Genomic DNA, 7,462 nt, shown 5'->3' with positions numbered 1-7,462 from the left:
CATCTTTGTATTTCATATTCACCAGCTTCCGAATCAAGAATGCTTTATTTTGCACATTCTTTCGTTCATACAACTCTTTTAATTTTTCCCACATCTTGTTAGCATCTATTTCAGTTTCAACATGTGGATATAAACTCATATCCAACCACTCCCTAATCAACGCCACTGCCTTTCTATTCATCTTCTTGCAGTCAGCGTCAGATTTATATGCGGGTTTAGCAGTGTTACCCTCAATAGGATCATACAAATCTTTATTGTATCACATGTCTTCCATAAGAGTGTTCCAAAGTGTGTAATTAGAAGAGTTGAGTTTAATCATATCGAGACCTTTATTTTCCTCCTCCATTTAAATGCACAAATCAAATCAACTCTGCTTTGATACTACTTTGTTGGGAAAACCCAGAGATAACTGGAGATAACTATCTCAATAATGTAGAATATTTTTTCCTCATATGTCCAGATAAATGTCCAAACATAAAATACAATTCCACAGAGCAACAATAATTAGCAAAAAATTAAATATGAGACAAACACAATTTTTAACGTGGAAAACATCCCTCAAATTGAGAGAATAAAAACCACAGGACCTAGTCCAGTAAAAACTTCCACTATAATAATTAATGGTTACACCAGAGTCTTCCTATTAACAATAGGGAACATCAATTAACAATAACAACCTTCCACTAGCGGGTATGCCAAAGTAACTCTCTGAGAAGATAAAACTACTCATATTGTATATTAAAATAACAAACTCAGTGGTAGAAATAACTTATCATAATTGTAGATCAAACACAGCAAATTTGTTACATACCTGTTAACACCACCAGAACCAAACCTTTCTTTTTCTTCTCTGGTTGTCGTTCTTCTTCCTTGGCCTTTTTCGACATTATTCTCAATCATACTTCTTAGGGATTTTTAAATCCCTTTTATTATTATATTAGGGATTTAAGTCCATTTTCTTTCTCGCATGGGCCAAGCCCATGAAAACCATATATTCTCTATTTTTCTTTTCTTTTTATAGCAATAATAATAATATTAATGATAATAGTAATACTAATAATAATAATAATAATAATAATAATAATAATAATAATAATAATAATAATAATAATAATAATAATAATAATAATAATAATTAAATTGATGGGTTCCATTTGGAGAGTGAGTCCACCCAACGGTTTCATAGTGTTGAAATTTTGAATCCTTCTCATTGCATTATTGTTCAAGTCCCCTAAGACTGAAGGAGCTTCATGTTGTATTTGGATATCTAGTAGTCAATGAAATGAGATGGAACTAATGAAAATTACAATTTTTATTATTTGAATATTTTTAAGATGGAAACAAAGAAAAGCACCAATTTATCCTATATCCCCAAAATACAGAAGTAAAGGGTAAGAATTAAGCAATGGAACGTAGAAGTGTTTCATTATATTCCACTGCATTGCGCCAATCTAGACTTAGCGCCAGTTATCTATGTTGATTTCACCTTGAGTTTGTGTGTGTTCTTTTTTGGTGGGGACGGTGGGGTGATGGGAGATTTGATCTCTGAATCAGGTAGTCCTCAATAAAATTTACATATTTCTTGAATGTTTAGCTAGAGATCGAGATGTCTAATGTTGTAAGGGTCTCGTTGAATTGATTTATTTGAGTTTATCTACTGCCATAAATATTTGTAAAACTGTTTACCAAAGCTTATGGAAGCAGTTTATCACATATTTTAAGTTGTTTTCAACTTATTTCCATAACCTCTTAAGGATAGCTTATGAAAGCAGTTTGATTTTACTATATCTTTTATTATAGAAATAACATATGCATAAGCACTCATATGATAAGGGCTTATGCTATAAAATGTTTAGTTAAGCTGATATCCAAACATGAGGTAAGTCTATATTTTTAATTACTGTTTCATTATCTGGAAGAAAGTGGAGGACCATATAAGGCTTCAATACCGCTCAGTTAGGCCACCAATCTTGAAGCAGGTGTTGTACTAGTAATATTTGGTTTGAAATAAATAGTTGAAATTGACGTCATACTTGGAATGTGTTTCATTTAACTAAACTAAATGAACTACGCTATTATTGACAAAATCTATATGTTATGTTTTATATGTAAATTATAGTGAGTAACTCTATGATATTTTATTTCATAATTTAATAATAAATGTGATAGACATTTTATATCATAATTGAATGATAAATGTTGTATGTTTAATTAATTTATTTTGTAATGTTAGTCTATCATGTTATGTTAGTTGATTTTTTTACATGTTGTGCTTAATTGGAGATTGAATGTTTTAATTATATTTATAGACTAAGTTTGAATCTTGAGGGTTGTAAGTTATATATTAGTTCACTCACTGCAAATTCCGAAGACGAAATTCTTTAACAATGGGAGAATTAAAACACCCTAAATTTTGCAATAAACTATTTTATTATTATAAAATATTGCTTTTAAAATATTAGTAATACGTTGATAATTAAATTATGTTTTAAAAAAAGTGTTAAAAACATAGTTTTGATAATTGTTTGTTTTATTTAAAATATAAAAATAGATAGAAGAAGGAAGTAAAATTTGTTTTATGGATTAAAAACATATTTAAGAGTAAAATCTAATCAAATAATAATAATTGAAAATAATAAGAATGAAGGGTATGAGAAAAATAGAGTAAGCTGGACACAAAATAAGACAGCCGCATATTGAGAGAAAAAGAAGAAAATTGCTACCATCGACTGTCCTAGAAAAGTTTATTCGTTTTCATCCAAAATTCAGTATGTTGTTTTACTCATTTAGCTATTCAATTAAACACAATTTTTGCAGATTTTTAACAACTCGAGTTTCTCCATAAAATACCTGATTTCTCTGTTTACAAAATTCGTTATTTTGCACCGTTCTACTTCACCGTAAGTCCGATTTGGTAACGCCCCAAATTTTGATCCAAAGATTACTTAAACATATTTATTTTCTTTTAGAAACAACTATATTTTTTTTTCTTACGAGTAGTTTATCATGTAATAATTTGAAGATGCGTCAGAAAATAACTTGATATATTCTTTTTTTGTAAAAGAACGTAATGCAATTTACTAAAATATTATTTATTCATTTATGCTCCAAATAAAATAAATTATCTTTAAGTGAAATTCAAAAGAAGCAATGTTGACATTCAATTATTTACTAGCTAATGAAATTTCGCTTCCGCATTTCTATTAAAAGTTAATGATGAAGAGTAAATAAGTTTACAATGTAGCACAAAAAATTTAGTAATACAAAATATTATTTTTAAGTAAAAGTCTCATTTTCCCACGTGCGCGCACCAATCAAACATCATTCATAACTCTTTGAGATCATTAGTACCTAAATGTTGGTGTAAGAGGTCAGTTCATCCTGCAGCAAAAATTAAACCAAATAATAGATTATCAGTCATAAAATATGAATATAAAATCTCTCTGTAATAAAATATTTAAAGAAAATGATTCTTTAATAGTTCTCAAAGATGTATCAAAAGTCATAAAATTTATTTAAATAAATCAATTAGCAACCGTAGAGCAAATAATTAGATAAAAATAAAAATAAAAATAAAAATAAAAATAAAATGTATGCAAGCTATGCGTGCTCCTAAACATATATGATCCAGATATAACCAGCCACACAGACGTCTACACAGAAGTCACCCATAATAATGGGGAAAGATTAAACCAGCCACACTGGCGTCCACAAAGATGCATATGATATGTCATGAAATGATAATGATGCTCAAAAGGTACATGTCACCACTCACTTAGATAATCACACAGATCACAAGACACTTAGACAACTACAAAGATAATAATATTTAAAACATAAATCATCAGTCACTTAAGCAACCACAAAGACAACCACAAACATAACAATATTTAAAACACAAATCACCAGTCATTTAGGCAACCACAAATATAACAATATTTAAAACACAATCCACCAGCCACTTAGGCAACCACAAAGATAACAATATTTAATATACAAATCACCAGCCACTTAGGCAACCACAAATATTACAATATTAAAACACAAATCACCAGCCGCTTAGACAACCACAAAGACAAAATATTTCAGATTAAATTTTTAAAGCATATAAGACATCAAATTTATATTCTTGTGGATGTTCATAGTTAGAGCTCAATAACTTCAACACATCAAATATGAACGTGAACAAATATCTCAAAATCACCAATTTCATTTTAATAATCCATAAGATTCGATTTGGCTACTTGTTATTGATAAAAATTAAAACTCATATTACCAAGAATACAATAACAATAGAAATTTTATTCCTTTCACTATAAAGTTTTCCGCATTATAAAAATGAACTATACATTAATACATTTCAATAAATCAATTTTCTCATATTGTCAAAATTTAAAATGTAAAATTCTCATCAATTTCCTCATGACACATATATTGTTCATAAAAGTCAAATTTAAAATTTAAAATACTCAAAAAGTCAAGACTTAATATCAAATACATCATAACAAATATATTACCAATGATATCATCATAAAAATTATAATTTTATAATTAAGTACTCTAAAACACGTAAGACGTTAAATATTTTCACTACAAACATATTTATAAAGGTATAATAATAAAAATATAACTATATATTTAATTTCATCAAGATAGAGGTATTACTCAAAAGAAACAATCAAGACATTATAGTTAATTTTTGTTACGACGAAAGTAAAATCCACATTTTTCTTTTAAGACATCCATACATCATATCAATATCTTACGAATAGCTAATTTAATATCTAGCCTAACTCTGCATGGAGAAAAGTCCTTACCTTGGACGTTTTCCTTCCACGTAACACTATATAGCCCTCGAAAAGTCTCATAAAGATGAAGGAATGAAAGCTTATAACTTCCACAAGAAAGAGAGGGAATATATGGGTGGTTGTTTGAGTGACTTAGAAAATATTTGAGATACACAAAATATAATGTTGGAAATGACGTGTGAGGTATAGGTGGTTAGGACTCCTTTCTACTCTATTGCAAGTTTTATCATATTCTATGAGGAAGAGGTGTATGAGACTAACATGGAGACGTGAACCTGATTAGAAAAATAGAATAATTTTTCTCATTGAGGTTAATTGCACACATCAATAAGGTATTCAATTGGAATAATATCATTCAATGACCAACCGTTATACATTAATTGACATTCATGTACTTAGTCTTGCTTGTTACACATTTGAGTGGAGGTAAAGTAGAAAACACACGGTTCTATAACTAAATGCTATTAAAAATAAAATGTAGCTATCAAGAGTAGTAGGGTAGGTGATTAAATTTTGACCAACATTGACTTGATCATTGTTCACTCTAAAGAAATACTCCTACGAGTTTTAATTAATTACTAACAAAATCCCAACAATTAATTAATTAATATAAATATACTTCATCAAATATTTAAACATTAAAGGAATAATTATCTTATTATTGTCACACTAAATTAATTAAATAAAATACATAAATAAAAGTAAGGATTTTCACTAACTCTACTGTCTCCTAGGTCAAATACTTATTTGGTCTAAAATAAAACTAATAAATAATATAACTTCTATAAATACTACGCAAAAAATGACATTTTACAGCGCTTTTTTTAATCCATTTACAACGCTTTTTCAAAAAAACAAGCGCTGTAGAATCGCGCGCTGTAAAAGATACAACAGCGCTTTTAAAAAAGCGCTATAAAACATGTAGATGTAATGCACGCTTGTTTTGCACATTTTACAGCGCTTATTTGAAAAAGCGCTGTAAAATGCATACCCATAATAAATATATTGGGTGCACATTTTACAGCGCTTTTTCGAATAAGTGCTGTAAAATGCACACCCAATATATGAATTATGGGTATGCATTTTACAGCGTTTTTTCAAATAAGCGCTGTAAAATGTGCAAAACAAGCGCTGTAAAATGCATACCCATAATAAATATATTGGGTGCACATTTTACAGCGCTTTTTCGAATAAGCGTTGTAAAATGGGTATGCATTCAGATACATATATATGAATTTTACAGCGCTTTTTCAAAAAAGCGCTGTAAAATGTGCTTTTTTTTTTTTAACGTTGTAAATTTAATTTTTGAAAAAGCGCTTTTTAGCTTTTTATGGCATTTTTTTTAGAAAGCGCTGTCTTTTATCTTTTTATCCAAAATTATTTTGATCCAGAATCAGTTCATAATTAGTTCACACAACAACAAAACATATTCAAATACCATAAGCATTCACACAATCAGTAGACAAAAAACAGAACTCTGTAACTTAATTAATATATATGTAACTCTGTAACTCTGTAATTTACAACATAATTAACTACATTCAGATACATATATATAACCTAATTTACAACCTAATTAACTACATATTCATATGCATGTTCATATATTGTGTCCTATGATCATATACATATAATAACCAACAGAATATGCACAAGCTACCATATAATATTTAGATCCCTTGCCCAACAGCATGCTATTTCCCAGAAAATCAAATAATTTGCATTTCAAGCACATACTGACACCATTCTTCCTTTAATTCCATTAGATCTTCATCAGAATATGATGGACTAGAATTGTCAAAGTACTGCAATATAAAAATTGAACATATTATATTAAGTTAGTATCAAATATATAAATAATTTAATTATATATGAAAATCATATAATGAAAATACCGTACCGTTTATGGGATAATAGTTTTATTCTTGTTAACAATCTCCTTCATGAATCTCAATATGTAGTACCCACAGTCGATGTTGTTTGTTTGACGAGGGCACTGTAAAATAAAAACATATAAGTCAATAAAATATTTGTGCATTAATCGTAAAGGCATATATTTGTAAATGAAAATTTAAAGGCATATATTTCAAACCTTTATTGGGATCCATGTGATGTTATTAGACTTTTGCTTCGACACTGTAGCACCTCTTTGAGCTCGAAAAACTTGTAAGGCACTATCGAATGAATAAATGTGATTATTATAGCATGAACAAACACATTATTTATATATATATATCAATTTATCACTTTCTTTATTTCTTAAAAACATATCTACAATGTAGTTTTTTACATTCTCTGGATCGAGTTTCCACATCGACATCTTATGTGGAGACAAGAATGAGTATTTATTTGACAGTTTCCTCGTGCACACGACCTTCTCGTACAAAAACCTTCAATGAAAATTTTAAACTAGATTAATTACCAATACATTTAATTAATTACAAATAAATGCAATTAAAAGTATTTTTTACCTTATGTACAAGCTGATTACAGTAGCACTCAGCTCCTTATGTTCGAGAAGTTCGTACATTTGCTCCTTTTCGAGGTATTCAATATACTCATCTCCAAAGATGTCTTTATTCATTTGTACGATGGGCGAATCGTTGCTGCTGCCCATGTTCCTTTTTATTTGGATGTCAAGACACGCCCCGTAT

This window comes from Cicer arietinum, chromosome 2, assembly GCF_000331145.2.
Source record: "Cicer arietinum cultivar CDC Frontier isolate Library 1 chromosome 2, Cicar.CDCFrontier_v2.0, whole genome shotgun sequence".
NCBI classification, from domain to species: domain Eukaryota; kingdom Viridiplantae; phylum Streptophyta; class Magnoliopsida; order Fabales; family Fabaceae; genus Cicer; species Cicer arietinum.
This window is presented reverse-complemented; position numbering follows the sequence as displayed.